Consider the following 21,680-nt stretch of genomic DNA (forward strand, 5'->3'; position numbering starts at 1 on the left):
AATTATCTGCTGAAAGGAGACAGTGACAATATTTATGCTGTACTGCAGTTTGCTGCTTTGTAAAAGAGCCGTTTTGGTTATTTGAGAAGAGATACAATTTTGAGCTTTAATACTTTATTAATAAAGAATCAATTACTCAAGGAATCAATGTGCTTTTTAGATGGGTTTTTAGTATCTTAAACTTGCACAAAATGGATCATACTTCTAAGGAAAGGAACTGACATGTTGCTTATAAGATCTAATTTTAAAAATACTTTTGGCAAAAATAGTTGATTTGGTCTTGGGGAGAGGATGGCAGTGAAATCTGATAAAAAAATTAGCACGTGGACTTGGTCTTTGACAAATAAAATATTAATCCGTAGTTTTGCATTCATGGGAGAAGCTGGAGACTGTTGAAGTGTGTAAGATGAGGGTTGCTTATTCTGTATCATGCTGTAGTTGCACTAATGTCTAATGGAAAACCTCCTGAAGTTGTTGAAATGTTCTGTGTGGTCAGGGGTCAGTTGGGGAGCCAGGGTCTTGGATATCCAGTGCTTCATTGGGTCCAGACTGGATTCTTGTGATTGCTGCTTGGCCTGGCTACACAGGGTGCCAACAGTGGTGTTTACCAGAGTAATCTTAGGTTTTGGTGTTTGTATATATTTTTTTTCCTTACAGGTGATTTGGGGTTAAGTGGCAATTAGAAAAAGACCAAGTAACTTCATTTAGGCTATTAGAAATTGATAGTGATTTGAGCTAGAGCAAATGAGCACTTCAGCAAAAAAAAAAAAAATACTGCTCAGATGGAATTACTGAATTGTCTGTCTGAACAGGCGTGGATTTTGATGGGTTCATCTGCACAGTATAACCTTAGTGAAGTGATTTAGCTGTAATTGACAAAAACAAAGTGTTCCTACAGAAATCTATCTGTCGTAAGCAAGCAGCAGTAATCTGAGTGGCTGAAAGTCTGGGTAGCTTCGGAGAGGTTCATCCTGATTTTGCAGTTGATGTGTTTATCCTTGATTTTATAAATTCATCTTTTAGGAACGGTGTTCTTGCATAGAATGTGTATAGCCAAGCTGAACTTAAGTAAATTATTGTTTTATCTTTTGCAACTACGATGTTGTTGCGTTTCTGTTCTATTATTTCAATTTACAGTATCTCATGTACAATATATACTTTTTTCACTGGCTTTCTAAGGATTCTATAACTGCCTGTAGTAAGTTTCAAACAGAAATACAACATTTTACAACATAAATTTTACCCAAAGTAGTAAAGTGGTTCCTCTCTTTTTAGGAGACTGTTCAGTGCATGTCACGGAAGCTTTATTTGAATGCCTGAATTAAGTTGTTGCTCTCCTGGGACAAGTCTGAAAGGCAGTATGCCTTTTCTCCCATATTCCATTTTTGGGATGTTTCTTTTGTAGTTTCACTATTGGGATGTTCTAGCTGAATTGTCCTGTCCACTAAAGCTTATAGGGAACAGCTGTGATTCTGGGCCTGAATTAAAGGAATGCCCCATTTCTTACATGTGTGCAGGTGCTGAAAACATTGTGTACTTATACCTTAATTTTCTGTGAATGGAAATAATGGAATATATGCAGATGCATCTTTACTTTGGAACCTTTAGGTACAGGTTAGAAATCCTGTTCTATATTCACATGTATTTAAATTCTTTTTGCTAGGCCATGTAATAGTTCTCTGACCACAAGATCATAATAGAGATAAAGATTTTTACTATCTCTTGTGGTTAAACTGAAGATACCTTGCTTGAGCTGACGATTTTTGGTAGTACTAGTTGTGTGTTGTTCAACACATGAGAAGAATTTGAATACTGAAGGACTGCATAGCTTGTTACAATTCAGTGTAATCGTGATTTTCTAGATAGTGAAATTCTAGAAACTCATAATTGATACTGTACTTTGAAACTGCTTCAGCCAGATTTCATTTTTTGTTTTCCCAATTATAATAGTAATTAGCAGTTTTAAAAAAATTATTTTTAAAAGATTATTTTTAGAAATTTATTGATAATTTCTTGAATATATCTGACCTATTATTGTTTGGTAGCACCATAGTCATGATACTGAAAGTAAATATTAACTTGGTGCTGGTACTAACATGAAAAGAAACATCAGAGCTAGCCTAGGGCATGAAAAAGCTTGTTAATAAAAGGGAAGAGCTGTCCAATACTCCTTTGCTGTACCAGTTTATTCACTACTTTGTTTTAATATTCCAGTAGTTTGACTAGAGATGAGATGGATATTTCAGAGCGTTAATAGTAGTGAGCAGGCTGAAAGAAGTTAAGTCCTTATTTGAGCAAGGCCTGTCAGAATGCTGCATATGAATAGGAGGAACGATATTCTTGCATGCACAGAGGAAGCAGGAAGAAAGAGTGCACCATTAAAAAGCTGGAGAAAAAGCAAGTTCAGGAAGAATGAAGAAAGTATATAGGATATCTGGGGAGAAGTAGCAACAGAAAAATAAGATCTCTCCTTGACAGAGGCAGGCATTTAAAGAATACTGAAATGGCTATGTTGAATTTGACTTGTAATCTGGCTGCTTACTGTGTCATCTTTGGTGTCAGCTACTGCCAGAAGCTTCAAGCTCTGCAGAAAGTGCTGTGGTAGGTAGTTGAGAGAATCTCTTTGCTGGGGCAGCCTTGGCTTAGTAGTTTAGGAGAGAGCTCTTCGGGGATAAGTTTAGCTGTTTAAATGGTTAAGGACCTATTCAGTGCTAGTCTACCAGGCTCCCTTTAGAATAAGTGAAGAAAGACTCACACCTTTAAAATGTTCTTTACAAAGACAGTATTAAGACAAATGTTTCATCAAGCAGTTTAATGCTTCGTGTTCTGAGGGTGAAGTTGCACACTGCAGTGAAGCTGGTGAGATAGCCTTGTCTCTGCACCAGCTCTGGCATGCGTCAGGTCCACCTCTGAGTCAGCTTGGCTTGCCAGCCAGGAAGAAATATAATGTAGTGTGACAGGGTCTGGGGGAGAATGGTTTTCTGTGATCTTTGCCAATAGAAGCAGCTTGATTCAGGGGCTGAAGAGCACCAGGGCTGGTGGAGCAGGGATGGGGCTGGAATTTTATCATAAGGCATCTTACCACCTTAGAGAAGGTGAAGTTATTTGTTATGGTTTAAGCCAGAGACACGAAGAGTTTAACATCTTAAACATCAGATTTTTATCTCTCTTTCAATAGTCTTTCCATTGGCTTTAATAGTATGAGCAGCTAAATGTTCTTGTCAACCATAAAAATTTGCAGTGCACTAAATCTTGCTATATTCCTTGTTTAACGTCATGTGGCAGTGAATTATAAAGGCTGATTGATTTCAAAGATATCAAGGTACCAAATTAGATTTTTATTGAATGTTCTTTTGTCATGAGCAGACAACTTGCTTTACTTCTGTTGTATTTCTCTCCACTGTTAGGCTGCAACTGGGAACAATATTCTTTCTAATGAGACTCCTGAGCATGGAGCTCCAGTAAGAGCAACAACATCTGGCTGTAATAAGGCTTTGCTCTCCTTCTCCTGCTTTGTGATTTCCACATGCCAAATGCTTGGTGGCTTCATCCAGCTGCATCGTATGTGTAGGACATGAGGTGTGGGGAAAAAAATGAAGGTGCTGTATGCAAATGCATGAGATGCAGGCAGCTGAGGAGGAAACAATATAAGGTAGGAATATAACATGCAAGTATTGTGAACGTGTGAGACTTCTTAACTCTTTGAGACAATGAGGACAGAAATTCCCAATTCTGGTGAAGTTCTCTGTGCAGTTATTCTCCATACAGTTTTTGTTATGGTGCACTCCTTTTCTTTGCAAGGTAAATAATTTCTGTAACTTCAGTGTCTTTTGATATAGATGGGGTTTTTTTCCCTGTTACTGTCTGGGAAAGTAGTATAGTCAGAATGTTACTAGGGAGAGTTAGGATGAAAGTTAGATGGAAATTCTGTGACTGGGAATTGTTTTTTTGATGCTGGCAGAGAAGAATAAAATCAGGGGCTTAGAGAAAGATGCTACAACACTGACAAGAACTTTCCTTTGAGAGAAGGACCTGAGGAATCAATCAGCAGCAACAATGAAGAGGTCTCAGGTGGCAGTCGCATTAAAGATGTGTTTTACCAGTACAGTAATTCACTCTTTAAATAAGAGCTGATCAAATGAATCAGTATATATAAAGGTCTGGAAGCAGAAAAGTTGAATGAATTAGATTGAAAAGGCAATTAAGTAAATGAGGATTCTTTTTACTGCATCTATTAATTATTTTAATTATTTTTCTTTTGATGATTGTCATGTCAGGTAATGACTGTTGTAAAGCAGGTAGTATAATTACATGATTTAAAATATAGTGCAAACAAGTGCACCCTACTGCAGAGGTAGAAAACTTACTGTCCTTGGGTGGGATGGAAGTTGGGAAGAAGCAGTGGAGGGTGAGGTCCTGCCGTACGGGAGGGTGTATGTTTGTATCAGCGCCTAACTTAAAACATTGATCATGTCCTTGGAAGCAAAATAATTTCGGTGTGATTCATGGAATTGTTGATTATTTTTTTTCCTTCTTCTGTTTGCTTGGTTGCTCGGATAACTAATGGAATGAAGTCTGGAGGTGACTGTAGGAACACTTAGTTGAAATTTAGAATTAAACCTGTTTTCATTTGATGAAAGGAAAAATGCAGCTGTCTGGGTGAAGATACTGGCACGGTTTCTCTATAGAAATGAAAAACTTATGGGTTTTTTTAGGAGACAGAACGTGGAGTAAAACTTGCATGTATGTGCTTTCTGGTTTCCCATGTTCACATTGCCCAGTTAACATCTTTAAAGGGACAGTGACTGCATAGCAGCCTAGAAATATTTACCTTCTACATTTCCAAGCAAAACAATACAATAGTACCTAAAGATTAGAGAAATCCTTTCTCTCACTGGTCTGACAGCTTACTGTGCTTGGCAGCTATTTTGAGTTTTCATTTGTGGCTCTCTTGCTTTTTGCATCCCAGTCCAGTGTAGGGACAAGAGGCAATGGGCACCAATTAAAATACATGAAATTCCGTTTAAACATAAGAAAAAAACTTTTACTGTGAGGATGATCGAATACTGGAACAGGTTACCCAGAGAGACTGACTGTATGCATCTCTTGAGATATTGTGATCTTCCTGTATGCCATGGCAGTTTTAATCATTTAATTGCAAAGCAGTACTATGATAGGGAAAACAGTGTCCAACACTAACCACTTCTGCAAATTTACTTGCTTTATGGTAATGCAAAAATTTCAATTCTTAGAAGTATGAGATGGATCATAAGAGGCATAGTTTGTTTGGAAATCAGAAAATTTGGCTATATGGTTGCAGAATTGATGTTGTAGAGATAGGTCTTCTGCCATATCTGAAACTTACCTTAAAAACATATAACGGACTCCAAATGTGAAACTTTACTCAAACAGTAAAAAAAACTTAGTTATGAACTTGTGGCTCAGATAACTTCTAGGGAAAATGTTCCTCATGGAGTTGTCCATCTTGTGGCAGTCAATTCTGTGAAGAATCGGATATTTTGTTGTTTTTGAAGATTGAGAAATCCATTATCTTGTGAATTGATTCAGCACAATCATACCTATATTTCAGTCACAGAGATGTAAATACCTACAGTTGTATATACAGCAGTGTATAATATTGTAGCTAGTTTCTACACAAGAAATGACTTCATGAGCTACAGAAAGCAGTAATGCCTTTTCTAATCCATAAATAAGTATGCTTCAGTACTATTGCTAATGGTTTCTCATAACTTGATAAATGTTGGAGAGAAATGTGTAATTTCTGTACTGATTTATATGTAATTTCTCTTACTCTAGGTGCACACCTGTCTAAAAACATGCAAACCAAACTAACCTGTCTCTAAAATCCTCAAGAAAAAGGACTTCTGGTTCATGATCTGGAGGAAGGAGATTCTTGGTTTTCTTTTTCTTATTAAACATCCATTTTCAATGGTCCACTACTGCCATTGATGACACTAAAGATTCCAGAAGCAAAGTTTTAACATGATTAATCTGAGACATTAAGCAGAGATTAAGTTAAAATTTCTTAAGCGCTCTTAGTTCATGGAAAGTAGAGCAGATCAGCAGACTGTGAAATAGCAATCAGTCTGCCTTGAAGTTTTGAGCTGGGAGTGGGAGTGCTGGAATGCGAGATTTCTGCCTCCACCCTGACTTTTCTGTTACTTTTCGAGACTTTGTACTGCACTTTCTCAAAGAAAGGTCATGAGTAGGAACATAGTCCTGTGCTGTTCCTGAGTTCTCAAAGTCCTCTACGAGGGGAAAGTGGAGTGATATACTGCTTTCCCTCTTTCCATTATGTCATCCTTCTACCTCCTTGGTTTTTCAGTGTAAGCCAGTGTTGCAGACACTACTCTTTTTGCCTACTCTTGCAGTGACACAATGGGCAAATTGCATGTTTTAATGATTTAGTGCAAGAAGCCTAGTTTTTGCTTGGGCTGTGCTGTAAAATGAAAGTGTGCACTTACAATGTTGCTGCTTAACAATTACAGGAGAAAGTGGTATTTGTATTAGTCTTTTAATTTCTTAAAGCTCTATGAGTATCTTTTAATAACTTGTTACAGTGAGGGTGGGAATGATGAACCACTTCATTACTTGCATTTACTTTCTACGCCATCCAGCTTTGCTGCAGTCCATAAGAGCATGTCCTGCCTGGGGAATGGAGCAGAGTTCTTCAAATGCATTTCAGCTCTGCGAGATAATCTAGTGGCAACAGCTGCTTCCATCTGTGTACATATGCAGGAAGAGATGTTCAGCTGAACAGGCAGCATGCTCTTTTTATTGTGGTATGCATAATGCTAGCATATGTTCTAAGTTTGCAAATCTGCAGAATATGGCATATTTTTTCTGAAGCTCGTTGAACTAAATATGACTGGAAAAGAGTGTATATATTTGTATTTTTAAAACAAACAAAACCAAAAACCCACCCTGAATCTTGTTGCAGTAATTTGAAGATATGACCTATTTGGTCATCTCTCAAAATTACTTTGTTGTAAAAGACAGGTATACTATTTTTCTTTATGTGTATTTCATCCTACAAGTGAAATATCGCCTTCTGTCAAGGTCTCCAGAGAAGGAGCCAGGGCTTTTGGCATGTACTGCCAGTTCTGACAGTGCACCTAGAATCTATTTGCAGCTGGTTGACATAATCTCAGGTGAAGTTTCAATTCACTGAGTCCGTGCACCTCAGTCCACAAAATATATTTTCAGTGCAAATATATCTGGGCACTGGGTTATAGTCATTATAAACTCAAAATTGCAGATTGGTTTATAAAAAAACCCTGAAAACAATAAACTGAAAAGTAGGAACTCTGTTTTAGGATAAAGACAAGTCAATTTCCCCTTTTCCTTCTAAAAAAATCTGCATCTTATGTAATAACTGCAACCCCTTTTTGCCAAAATAGTGGTCAGTTGCCCTACTGCTTGTGTTAGCCACTGTTTTGCAACATCAGCTAACTTGAAGCCTGGTAGCCAGTTCTTTTTTCTGATACTTTGATTAAACACTCATTTCACTTGTGATTGCAGACTGAAGGGAAGGAATGGTGTTAAGTCCCACTTCTACACCAGACAAACTGGATAAAATTAATATATTGACAGCTTAGCTTTTGTGGAGAGGAGTTTTGGCTTGGAAGTCTTTTGAGGGAGTCAGTGAGCATGAATGGAAGAGTTTATTAGGAATAATCAATGTTCAGGGCAATCCAGGCAATGTAATATATGTATGGCACAGAGCAGTGTTTTTTCTTGATTGTCTGCAAAAGCTTTGGGTTTGAAAGTAAAAAATTAGCAGACAGAAGAAAGATGATGAGATGTTGGCACGTATCATAATCAACAAAAGTAGTATCATATATGATGTGAGCTGGAGTAGAGACATTAGAGACACTTCTGAATTTGCACAGGACAAGTTCAGGTGCAGTACTACCTAAGGTCAGCTAGAGAGAAGACAGACTGGATTTGCAGTACCTTGCAGTCTGCACAGAAAGATTAGGAACCATGGCATAACTAATGTTTAAAACCATTCTAATTATGTTAAGGTATTTGGAGCCAACAGGCTAAGTTCTGCTGCTTGCAAAGAAATATTTGTATATGGACATAAATAATGTTAACTGAAAAAAAAAATGGAGGAAAAAAACCCTACTCAAATATTCTGTCAGTCTGTTATGTTTCTTGTGGAGTACAGGCAGGTTTTTTACAAAATACGGATTTTATTCAAATGCTGTTTGAAGTACTAACTTTCCCCTTCTGCAATACTGTATGTTCCAGTGATCAGTATAGACATGTTTCACTTTGAAGTGGTCTATACTTAATTACCTTGTTGAAATTCCAAGCAGAGCTCCACTTAGAAATTTACACTGAGATTCCTTCCTGCCCTTGTGAGGCTGATCGGTTCAGGGTTTGTTTGTTTTCAATCCAGGTGCAACTACTGGTTTTTAACTCTTCCAAACTTTAAGAAAAATTAGATTTCTTAGAAAAAAAATAATTTAGAAAGTGTTAAGTAGCATCATATTCTGATACTGATAATGAGAAACTTTATATGATCTCTCTCTCTTCCTTAAGCAGAGATATGATTTTTGGCAAATGAGCACAAATAGTTTGTAGCAGTTAATTTTCTACCTCAAGTAAAGAACACGGAAACATGAGATCATTTTCCTGACATAAATCAGGTTTTAAGAGTGCTAGAAATCTGCCATCATCTTGCACACAATATTTACCTTTTGATTATTTAAATTACACAGATTTGATTACATTTTGGGTACTGAGTAGGGTACTTCCTATTCATGTAGTAGGCGACATCAGCATGATGCTTACAGTTCTGCACCCAGCTCAAAATGCATAGTAGAGGCCTTGATTAGAATATGCTTGAGAGTCTTCAGGCCATTCTTGAAGGCAAGTCTGCTCCTTTCCCATCACTCCTGAGGCTTCTACTGAATAAAAGCTTTTTACTGTGCAGAAATGAGATTTCTATTTTAAAAAAAAGAAAAATCATCTTGATGGTTTACTGCAATGGAAACAGGCTTCTGTATGCCTAGAAATTCTTGACTCATTGAGACTGTCAGTTCTGAAATTAAGCCATCCATTCAATTTGCACGAGCAGTGAAAAAGTTGTCTGAACTTTTTTTAATGGATACTGCCTGAAGCTGTCTATCAACTGGCATGTTAGAGAACTTTATTTCTTACTCCTAATCTCTAAGCTGTATAGTTATTTTCTGAACCATTCCACATGCAGTAAATTTAGTGTTTTGGTATCTAAGTTCTTGATACTGTTTTTAAGGTTAAAAAGCCATTTAAAATTTTCCTTATTTTTAATAGTCAATTACAAACATTTAAATAGCTACCTGTTGATAATTGCTATGTTTTGTTGGTAAGGTCTGAACTTAAACACAGAGGGTAGATGCTGTCCTCTTTCAGTTTGTTTTTGTGAGACTTGAAAATTTTTGCTTGAAGTTACTGTAGGTGAAATCTATACCAGTTACATTTTGGAGAGAATGGGAATGTGATGATAATTCCTACTGATCTTGTTATGTAAAAATTGCATCTTGGTCTAAAAGTCCCAAGTTAAACATAGTTCTGACAAGAAGTAATCATCCAGGAAATGTAGAAATTAGATTTTAATGGTATTAGGCGAACTAAAAGAGAGGATTACTGGTGAAGCAGTGCCAAAGGAAAAAATCAGTGTTAACCTGTTTGATAGATGGGCTAGTAGTAGCTGGACTCCCTGGGTAACAGTAGGGTGAAGTCGTGCTTGTAGCCCTATGGTTGGCTCAAAAATAGTAAGAGTATGGGACTTTTCTGTTGAAACTCCATTGATATGGCTGGTTTGGGTGAATAAGCAACAAAGTATGTGAAGAGAATGACTAAAACACTAACCTCTCCTCCTTTAAGAGAAAAGTTATGCCATTTCTAGGCACCCAGTAGTCACTGCTCAAAACCCAATGCAAATGTACCAAAAAAAAAATCCCCTGTAAGAAAGCTAAAGGATGCTTCCAGATGCTACCAGCCGTGAGGCTTTTGGGAAAGTAAAACATTTGTTTCTGCCTTGTGCTTCTGTGATGCCTGTCCCAGTAGCTCCGGGACAGACACCTACTCTTCATAGTGTAAGAACTTTTTGTCTGTTTTTCAAGATTGACAGACGAGGAAGTTGATGTGACTGTCACTTCCAGGAAATGGAAATTATCCTTGCATCTTACCGCTTTAATTGACTTCTCTAAAACAGTGGTTTTCTTTTGTAACCTACCTGACTTACAACCAGCTACTTGTCTACTTCATCCCTGCTGCTATTGATATCACCAGCCAGGGTACATCTGTCCCATTAGTTAGGTGTTCCAGCTGACACTTTGCTGCTCAAACTCATAAAGCAATAGTTGAAGGTAGCTAAAGGCAGCAATGTTGTGCAGACAGGCAAACAGCTGTTGCCAGCCTGTTCAGATGGCAAGTTCAGTTCATGTTGCTGATGATAGAAAGAATGCGTTACAGATAGAAGAATGGGGCCAACAGTTGCTGTTAAGAGTGGACTGAAATCAATGAGTCGATTCCAAGGCAGGGTGTGCAGCTCTCCTAGCTGGGTGGTGTAGCCGTACAGAGGAAGCAATAGATACCCTTTGTTCTTACATTTTTGGGGACAAAATGTGTAGATAACTGGTAATTTGATTTATCAAAATTATGTGTGCCCATGTTTCTCTGTTCTGAGAGTTTAATAAAAGCTTTGTTGCTCTTCTCTCTGCCCCTTCCCCGAACAATGGACTGTATGAGGGGAAGGGGAGGGAGAATCTGCCCTGACAAAGGAATTTCTAAAACTCATATTGGGAATTTCTAAAACTTATCTAAAGCTTTTCCTTTACAAAAAGCATAATCAGCCAAGAGTGGGCAAAAGTTCATGCCAACACAAACAAGATGCTGAACTTGGATGCAGAATGTTGCACGCGACAGCAGTCTTTGCAACACGTGCAAAGAGTGAATCGGCAGTGCCTAGATAGCGGACAGCAGCAGTGTCCTGGGATTTCTTAAAACTGCATGTCACACAATAAGATTTGTGACTTGGAATGTCTCGGTGCTTTAAGGCTATTTCTAATGTGCCAAAAACATGCACGGATTTGCATTTGAAATGGTCAATCAGCTTGCCATGTTAACCTTTTTCAGGACAGTGAACTTCAATGTACAGCAGTTGAGACACACAACCTTGCTCCATATTCAGACTTAACTTTCCATTTCGGAAGCTTAAGTGTATGTGTATATGCATGTATCTCTGTGCTATCTCTGTCTTGATGTGCTGGATTTGTTCTGCTTAACTTCTCAAGTAAAACAGTGCCTAAACATAGTGCAGTGAAGACTTGCCTGTAGCTCAAAGCCTATGATTCCTTTCTTGACAAGAATCTGCAGCATAGCCTCCATTCACTTCCATGTGTAGAAACAGAAGTGCTCAATTCAACTATGGAACTCTCATTGTTTGTTTCTACTTGCCTGAGACTATTGCTTTTAAAAAAATATTTAAAAAGGAACACTTTCTATGGCACTTTAAGGCAATGTTCTGTTTGATTATATCATGAATAATTAAGATAGTTTGCTTATATTATCAGTAAGAATATTGGTATATAAGTTTTGATATTTATTTCTTCAGTGGTGAATACACTTTTATAATTATATTTTAGAACAGTGTACTGAAAAAACACTGAAGACTTATCTACTTCATTTTTTCCTAACTTTGCTATTGGAAACGTAATACGTAGATACCCAAATTGCATTCCAGCACCACCTACTAGCAGGCAAGAGGATTTCCGCTTCAGTGCTGCAGTTCATTAAAGAGTTGTAAACAGAAAAGCTGCAAAAGTGTACTGTGGGCATGTGATGAGAGATTTCTGATAACCTTAAGGCTGGCTCCCAAATGATCTTATTAATTCTGTGAGTAATCCGGGAAAAATCAGTAGGGTTTCTTTGACTTTTGCCCTCCGAGGGTGCAGTTTTTACAGCTTGGAGCAGCTATTAGTAACAACAGCTCTTGAAGTGTAATTTAAAAAACCCCAGGAAATGTGTTCCTGTTTTTCTTTCTGATGCAGTTACGACTGACAACTCCTCTTCCTTTAGCCCTAATTCAGTGTGCCGCTGTTCCTGGAAACCTGTTTGGAATGTTATAATGAAGTTTTTCACTTGCCTGAAGTACATCAAATGTAACACACAAGCCTGGTTTCCAGCAGAGACTTCATTCTGCCTGCAGTCAGCTGTTTCTCATGAGTCACACTGTTGGCTGGGTAAGGAAGGAAAGGGTTGCTTTGTGCAGGCTCTGGGAAGTTCATAATTTCAGTTCATCTGCATTGGGAAGGCTTCTGTTACAGTTATCAGCTCATTTGTGTTCAAGGTAACTAACCCAGGACCAGAAAGTGGCGTCTTTTCTAGCTGTTAGTGACAATTACATCATCGATTAAAATTTAGATTGTAGGAGATCTGGACATAAAGTTTCATGTTTTGTGGTGATGGATGGAAGAAAAGTGCAATAAGTATTTGCATCTTTTCTTGTGAACGTGTCTTTTTTTATCTAGCTTGAAGTTTATTTTTTCTTCAGTTTCCCTTTAAGAATGATGTTCAGTATCATTAAATCTTATCTTGAAGAGTAACACAAAAGAGCTATTTCAAATTGCCTTTCTCCTTATGCAGCACCTTCCAGAGTGGCATCATCCTGCCTAGAACTGGGCTACCTCTTTCCAGTTGCCTTTTCTCCTGCTGTTCCATTTTGCCTCTGCTCTCCAGAGTTGACACCATACATTCTGCATTGGAGAGGGCAAGATTCCTGAGAATATCAGGCATTAACTGTTTTGAAAGGCTTGTATCTGCAGCCTGTTGTCTGGATGTTACAATATATACAGAACTATTAACTATATATATGTTTATATTTTTCCATTTTAAGACTGTTCCTTACTGTGCAAATTAACCTTGGTTGTTCTTTAAAACTGCTGCTCTTTAAAACCTCTTTTCCAGCTTAAGGTAGGCATGCTTACCTTGCTATTCAGTGTTAGCAACAATTTCTTTGACACATATCCACATAACTTTAACACTATTAGAGTTTTCCAGTTTAGCTAACTGCCTTATCTCTCTGCTTTTGAGTCAGATTTGGTTAAAGTGTACCCTTTTAAATGAGTTAAATGGGAAAGCACATAATTTGATACAACAAAGAGTTTTAAAAAGTTTGATCCAGTCTTCAGTAGTACTTAACCTTTCATTACTGCAGCTAGGAGATATGAAAAGTTCAGATTTTTTTTTCCAGTTTTTAAAATTTTCTGATAATTACTAGTTTTGAAGCCAGCAGCTGTGTTACTTTTCATCAAGCAAGTAGATAATATTATTGTGATTAAACTTATCTTTGGAACTCTCTTCCATTGTTCGTTATCTGTTAAGCCTGATAATACCAAAGTTGCATTATAAGCCTAAAAAGTTGTAATATTCATTATAACTGGTTAGTATTATTTTCAGCTTACAAAAATCACAAAATCCAGTAATGCTATTAGGAAGCACGGAGGTTTTTTCCTCCAGGTAGTTTTGATAAGAAAAAGCTACCTTGTATAGCTTTCTCATGAACTGGACAAATTGGGAGTTCATGTTGGATTTTTTCCCCACGTTAGTTTTCTTTCACTTATCTGTCATTTTTCTTCAGAGACTGAAATATAACAATAATGTCTTCATTTCTGATTTCAGGTAAAGGCAAATACAAGTTAACCGATGTGTTGTACTTGCATCCCAGGACTAAGCCATAGGAAACATATCACTCTGTTATATATAGTATGCCCATTGGTGGCATTTAGGCTTGTTCTCCTTTTTGCTTCTCATTTTTTCTAGTTAAAAGAATATAAAGTCAATCTTTAATGTGTTTCTAAGAAACTATTTTATAATTATGTGAGAATTATTTCCAAATTATAGTTAGTGACACACAACAATAAAACTAAGGTTTATTAACCTTATTAAGCTTTGTAAACCAGATTAATGATACTTGCCAGGTTTAGATAATCAGACTAGATATAGCATTTAAAATGTTTCACAATTATCAGTTGTTTTGATTTTTGGTACTCTTGACTGATCACAGATTGCATTGCAGATGGGGTTCAGTAATATGCCTTTATCTCTTCAGTAAGCATATAGGGCAAGCTTCTAAGTGCTCAGCTATGAGTTTTAAATGGTAGAGGTAAAGAATTGTTCTTTTTTTTTTTTTGCTATGACTTCTGAAGTAGCTTTTGTAAGTATAAAAAAAGTTTAAGAAAAATAAGTGCCTACAATTTGTCAGTATCTGCTGTTATTTTTAAAAGTTCTATTTTCAAGGTTTTAAAGTTCTAGCACTGGTTTTCAATATTTTCTTTTATAAAGATAGGGGCTTTGGTGATAAATAGCTAGTGTTTGTTCAGTGGTCTTTTGACAGTTTAAAGTAGTTGACTAGCTTGATCTGAAATTGGTGAAATGTTACTGTATTGTAAGTTACCAGTTGAGTAAGAATCATTTAGAAAGGGTTTTCTGAAATATTTTCTTGGTGAAGTCAGTCTGTAAAAACAAAATAATTTTAATGACAACTTTGAATATTACAGTTTCTCATGAATCTCATGAAAAATTTCTGGTTTTGTCTTCCAGCTCTTTCCCTTAGGAGGATAAATAGCTTTGAAGTAATCTTAGCCTAAACTGGAAAACTTGAGACATACCTCATCAATGAGCTTTACTGTGCCTGACACTTCAGTGAAGGTGCAAATGCAGTGCAGGTCATTGCAATGATTAAAAGGTGGTCCTGGTTAATGGAGTCTGTAGAAGGTGTATGCCCACAGAAACTTCTTGGTTATATGTTAAAACTGCCCTGCACATCTAAACTTCTTGCAATGATAAATAGTGTTTATGCAGATCGGTATTCTACACAGTAAGGTTGCCTACAGAACAGATGGAGAGATTTCTCCTTTACTGTCTAGACTGCTGCTTCTAGAAATCTTCCAAGTTTTGGGTTCTGCTGAATCAGAAGATTATTTTTTTTTAATTAGGAAAATTTAGGAACAGAGGAGATAAATACAAAAAATAGAAGCAGGAGATGAAGAAGCAGCAAAGGTCTGTATAAAAGAAAGAGAAATGGTGCTGTGCCTGGACCATAAGAAGAGGCAGTTATTGATAAGATTGGCAGAGCTGTGTGAAATGCGTTTGGTAGTAACAACCATACCTTTGAAGTTTTTTTTTGTGTTCTGGTTTTATAGAAGTTATGACTTGTTCATAATTATTTTGGTGTCTTAGACTGAAAAGCAGATTTTGGCAGCCTCTGCTTTCATTCTTTTCTGATTTGCCCGTGTGGTGTTCTGAGTTGGATATTGAGGAACTGTAGCTCCCTGCTGTGCAGAAAACTGGTTTTATTTTAAGTTTAATTATATTCCTCTGTCACTTACTACATACACTTGTACAGATTCTTAAGGAATTCTGGAATATATGGGGATGATGATCTTGTCGAGATTCTTATCCCCTAAGTTTTCAGCAGCCATAAGGGGGCAAAATCCAACTTTATAGGATGGAGTATACACACAAAGAAATGTTTGCTTTGATAACAGAAGAGGCTCAGTGCTCAAAAAGATTTTCTGAAAGGATTTCCTTCTAGTTAGAGTACATAATTTGAAAACTTAAAAGTAGAGCCTACTATAATATATTGATACTTTTATTCACAGCTTCAGCTAAGATGGTATGATCAATGGCTTTAGCAGGTTTTAATTAGCCTTCTGTCTGTTCTGATGCAACAAGAGGAATAAATGCCTTAGCGACAGATTTCTGTTAAGTAGGAGAGTTTAACTCTGTGTGTGCTTACAAAAATAAGAAAAGGAAAACTGCTTTTGTCTCAGATTATAGTATCTTCTATGTTTACATCTCCTTTAGATTTACTGTAGCTTAACTTGTTAGACTGCAGGTTTGATTTAATAAATAAATAGGATATGGAGCATTTCTTGTACATCACTACTGAATGCATGTGGTGCCAGCAAAGATCAAGCTGGCTTCCCCTTGGTAGTAGCGGCTAAACTGTCTCTGCAGAGACCAAAACATTCACTAGCTATAAAACTGGCACTTATTTTCCTTTTTCATGTTGTTTAATGCTTGAATTTTGTTTGTCTTTCCTTAGTTTTTTTGATTAAGCTCTTAATTTTACTGAATCCTTATCTGTAATGACAGCTTAATTTTTTGAAGATAAATTGAAGTGGTGTATACAGTAAAATAACTTTTCAACAGCTTAGTGCTAAATGTTTCCAGATATAGAGGTAACTTAATCACATCTACACTTTATGCAAAAAGTAAATCTGCAGTTCTCTAAGGAATGTTTATTAATACCTTTAATGTTTATCATTGTACATGAGGAAGGAATACATAATCCTTCTGTGTTAGAAAGACCCTTCAATTTAAATTTATTAAAGATTACTTTACTCTGTCATGAACAAAGTGTCCCCTAAATCCAGTTCCCTCCCATGAAAGCGTGAGAATTTCTCCACTACTTGGGGTCTGTGCAAATCATCTGCACTACAAAAGAACCCCAGCTCCTTCCATTTTAGGAATCTGGGAAGGGTAAATATTTAGAAGTGCTGGCATAACAATAGCAGAAGTAGAAGGAAATTAAAGTTTGGGATCCAGTGCTGAGACACATTTGGCTTGAACTGTGGGTGGAAAAAAGAAAAGCTTTTTAGTAAATTGGTGAAAGGTTATGTTTTTCATTTTTGGATTAAGGAGTAAGCAGGACTGTTCTATGTAGAACGAGCTACCCAGTTTCACAGATAAGTCTCAGTTTTCAGAAGGTAGCCTTTTTAGTTTGTTTAGGTTTTTTGCTTTTTCTGTCGGACCAGAGTGTGGTGGTGTTCAGTTGCATTCTGACAGGTCACAGGAACTAGTATTTCACTGAGCAAAGACTACCATTGTTAAGTGAACAAGTCTTTTTATGGAAGACTGCGGCTAGTATGAGAACTTCTTGAATGTAAAGCTTAAAGGTTGTAGGTTGAATGAATATATGAAATAGACTGAAATTAAGACCATGGCATAGAAATTGATTTCGTCATAGAAATTCTGGTGTTTAGGTTACAAAGTATTTTGCTCTATAAAAGATATTTTGTAGAATATCTTAAGAGAATTTCCAGCAGTTGTTGTTTGCAACAGCTGTTAGATATTGAGAAGAAAGATTTGTCTGTCCTCAGAATAGCAAGAAAAAATGTATTCTTTATCTTGATAAATTCAGTTCAGGTTGAGTAACTCTTCGGATATTAAAACCACTTTTCCTGGTGTATTTCACTTATCTTTGGGAGATTTTTGGCACTATGTTCAAATACCTAAATGTGTATGTTCTAAAGACTACAGTCTGTTTCTGCCAAAATTTGCTGTGGGACTTTTGAGCCTATATAAAGACCATTATAGTAACTTAAGCTGATACTTGGCTTGTGTTTATGCAAGACAATTCCAAATAATCCTTTAACTTAAATTTGAATAGTGCTGTGTTTTTCAGAAAGAGACCATATAGAGTTGGCTGGAGAAAGGGAACTGTACGGTTTGCAAAGAATTTAAGTGTTTTGAAATTTGATTTTTTTGGATCCAATTTAAAAGTTAAAACAAAAAAAATCTGCATTTCTTTGTAGAAAGAAATAGAGTTTATCTCCAGGGCATTTATCTCCACAGGTGGGAGACCCTGCTGGGTAGCCTTACCTGATGCCTCAGGCCTCTTAGCTCTCACTCAGCTTGCTCTAAGTTGCGTGGGTCATCAGAAAAGGCAGGTTTCCAGTTAGTTCTGTTGGAAAGCTGTCAAACTTTACCATCACCATCATGTTTTAATAGTATTTTTTTGTTGTCCTTCATATAATTCTGATTTTTACAGTTTCCAGATTGTAGATAATTCAGTACAGCCCCTGATGGGAGTTCGCTGAATTTCAGATCACCTAGTGTCTTGAAAGCTAGCAGAAGTTCTTCTTCAGATTTAGGTGCCAGTTGCTGCAAGGGGAGCTAGACCCACAGAACTTTGGAACTATAGTGAAATACAGTGAAATATATTAGTATTGGTGAAATACAGTGTAATAGTGTTTGGAGATAGAATAATTTAGACCACTCCAGGACTGCAGTGCATGAGTTTTGTGGATTTCTCAGTATGTTGATTAATTATGTCTATGGATATTTTACCTTGAAGCTTCATTTTTGGGATGACAAACACTTCAATATTTAAGCACCTGCCCCTTAGGCTTAATCTTACTGAGACTACTCTGTCTGCAGAGTGGCACAAATCAAAGAAATTCTTATTTCAGTAAGGTAATTTGTTCAACTTAGACATCTGAAGAGCTAAAGCCAGTGCCAGGAGGTAATTGAACAACGTGGTTTTGCTCTGTACCACAGTGATACATAAACTGGCACAGCAGAGAAGAGGTTGTTTGCCTGCCTTGTTCAGAAGCAGATGTGCCCTGCACAAAAGGTGATACTGAATCTCACAGTTGATTAATCAGGCACTTTTTTCAGCCTTTTGCATCGTTGTCTGTTACTGTGTATCTCTAGTTATTGGATGAGATGTATTAGTTGTTAAAACCCCTTAAAATACTAAGCAGAAAAAAGAAATTACAAAGGAACTCAATTTATAGTAAACTGAATTTAGACCATGAAATCTGTACTCTATGGTACTTTAGTCTCTTAACTGCTAATTAATATCAGTCTACTTCAGATTCAGGGTCTAGATGACAACTGTTAAATTTTGGTCATAGTTCCAGGGAACTCATGACCAGGGTCAGTGGGATTCAATTATCTTTGCACAATAGCTTTCTACTGGTAAAATAGATTTAAAACGTGCTCTGTTATTATTTATGTAAGGTTTGTGGGACTATGAGAACTTTTGTAAGATTCCTGTTCAGTACTAAGGAACATGGCTTGCTTGTGACAGGTGACACTCATTTTAGTGTAAGATGTACCATGACCATTTTGTGGTGTGTTCCGTATCTTCCCCAGTAATTCAGCTATAGCACCATTTTACCAGTCAGTTTTCTTATTAACCACCAGAAAGATGTTCAAAGATGTTTATTTTACCCTGTTTAAAGATAGGGATTTCAAAATACTTTTAGCTAGGATAGAGCATCATTACTTCTAGAAGTTCTTGAAGTAACTTCTGACAAAATAGATCAGAATTTAGGAGGGACAACAGGGATGAAGGCCCTCATTGTGTGAGGGAGGAGTGGAGAGCTCAGTCTAAGCAAATGTAATGCTCCAGTCCCACTGCAGTCCAAGCAGCGAGGCATAGTGGTGTGTTGTAGAGCAGGGGCTGTGCCTGGTACAGTTTCTACCAATGCATCAGTGTCCAGTTCCACTGCAACATCAATAAAGAAGTGTCTCCAAATGCCTTGCAGTGCTTTGATATAATTGCTGGGCAACTGTATGGTAACTCCAAGAAAAGGAAGACTTGGATTTTATGCCTAAATCCATCTGAAGGATTTGAAGCTTAGGTTTGTCACCAAGTAGTGGACTCAGCTGTTTACTAGGTTGGGATCAAGGGCATCCTTTGTACAACTAAGAATGTAAAACTTACAGGACCAGAGTGAGGGCGAGCACAAGCAAGAGAAACAGGACTTTGTAAATCCAATGATGAGGTCACTTACCTGGGAGGGGGGAAACAGGCTGTACTTCAAGGGCTGTGTATGTATTTTACATGAAAAAGTACACAGAGTTTATTAGCAGTCTTGGAAGCTTAAACAGAACTAAGCATAGCCTATAAAGTGGTGGGTTGAACAATTTCTGTCTAAGGTCCTTTGTAAATAATTGAGTGAAGCTTTAAAATGGCAGTAACAAATACAGAATGAAAGTAAGATTTTTGTGCATGTGGTTTCTTGTTTTTTTCCACATTCTTGGTATTTGCAAAACTGATTCATTTCATAACAGAATTTTGCATGGTGAAATCTTCTGATTGATCCTTTTTTAAGCCTCTGTGTAATCTTATTTTAAATGTGCTGATCAAGCTACAGTTTGTGTACTTGCCAGAGAAATTATGCTTGATTTGTGTTAGTTTTAAGAGGTATGAGCATATTGAAAATCAATAGAAATTCTACATTCACATCTGTGGATATAAAATGTTGATGTAATAGTGGTGCATGCCAGCACTTGTGTATTTCTCAGTTTATAACTTTGAAATGAAGAAAATGCAAATGTATTGTACTGCAGTGCATGACTAAATTAGAGTATTAAAACAGGTTCTTTATTATGTTTACCTCTAATTTTGATGGTTTAAAAAAATCACTTGTTATTAGCTAAATTTACAATGGCAGGTTTAGGTTTCTAGGAAGCTCTAGTGACCTCTGTAAAGAGGTAATTCAGTGAACCTGTCACTAATAATTTCATTCTGCAGCTAATAGTAATGGGTTTAATCCAGAAATTATGACCTGGGCCCCCCTTCCCTGAGGGAAGTATTTCTTTCCATCTTTAAGGGGGGGGGGGGGGGGGTGAATGTAGTAAATTTAACAGGACCTGGCTGTTCTTTTTATTTTTGAAGTCGTGAGGCTTTTGCTAAGTACTATGCAGAATTCAGTAATACACAGCCCAATTTTTCTTGAATTACTCTATCTGAAGTCACACGTGTTTCAGCCATGCCATTTTAATGGAAAACAGCTTTGCTGTCACTCGTATGTTTGTTTACCTGTGGTCTTGCAAACTAGCTCATGATGGCTGGTATCTTTGAGATATGTTCTGTGCACAAGAAGCCTGACTCTTTCAATCATCCTCTGACTGATAATCTGAAGAGTATGGATGCTTCTGCTCAATGTTTACAGTAGCTGCGCAAGTAGGGTAGTAATGCAGCACTTGTGAAGAAAGTCGTAGAAGATAATGGTGGTGTTGAGCTGTTGACTTGTTTAACTCTGAAAGGAAAAGTGCAGTCATTCAACAAGAAAGCAAGAAACCTGGGAAAATCTCTTCAGTGGCTTTACCAATTGTACCCAACTATGTTTTAGTATTGAATTAGAATGCTAATCACAGAGTTCTTCTCCATCTTGTCCTAATGAAAGGAATTTGTGTATGTAGGGGAATGGAATTTCAGTTTGTAAGCATTTAAAACACAGGCCTTTGTTTCTGCTTTGTTATTTTGTGAGAATTCAAAACTAGTTCAGCAATAACTTGTTTTATAGAAAACTTATAACCAGAAATTAAGCATCTTGCTTACACATCTTGCTTATGCTTATGTCTTTGATTTGCAGTTCTACTTTTTAGTTATATTCTGTCCTATGTGCTTTTTCTTAAGCAAAATTTTTCAAAAGTTTCTATTTAGTGCAAAGTATCACCCTAAAGCTATTTCTTTTACAGTGTATGCTACAGTATACATACATACTTCTAGGTGGACCTAAATCATTAGTGTCACTGAAAGAAGCACATCTTCCCACTCCTGCTGGTTATTATTATTCTTGCCTGTTACGGTTGCCATCCTTACTTCAGCAAATGTGCTTGTGCAGATATGTGGTGAGCTGAATTTAGAAAATTTATTGGGATTAAAACTAATCTATAAGGAGGAAGTGTGTGGGCGAATGTCTTGGCACATGTTCGCATGATAAGCACTTGCCTCTTGAAATTATCGCCTAGCTGTGAAATTCCTTGTCCGCTGACCTCGGGCCAAGCATTCCGGGTTCCCTTCTTCCCTGCCCCCTTCCCCTTGAAATGGACAGCTTGCTTTCAACCCTGGCTTATAATAT

At 37.0% G+C, this 21,680-nt stretch overlaps 1 protein-coding gene across 3 annotated transcripts in view; it reads left to right on the forward strand.

Annotated features, from left to right (window-relative positions):
* DISP1 (dispatched RND transporter family member 1) overlaps nt 1–21,680 on the forward strand; it is a 93,359-nt gene that overhangs the window by 18,508 nt on the left and 53,171 nt on the right. The window contains exon 1 of one of the 3 annotated variants that reach the window (XM_049833438.1): nt 3,628–3,652. The exons of the other annotated variants lie outside the window; for them this stretch is intronic. The gene's annotated coding sequence lies outside the window, so the exon portion shown is untranslated. Of the gene's footprint in view, nt 1–3,627; nt 3,653–21,680 lie in introns of those variants that run through there. 3 annotated transcript variants of the gene reach the window in all.

This window comes from Accipiter gentilis, chromosome 30, assembly GCF_929443795.1.
Source record: "Accipiter gentilis chromosome 30, bAccGen1.1, whole genome shotgun sequence".
Taxonomy (NCBI): domain Eukaryota; kingdom Metazoa; phylum Chordata; class Aves; order Accipitriformes; family Accipitridae; genus Astur; species Astur gentilis.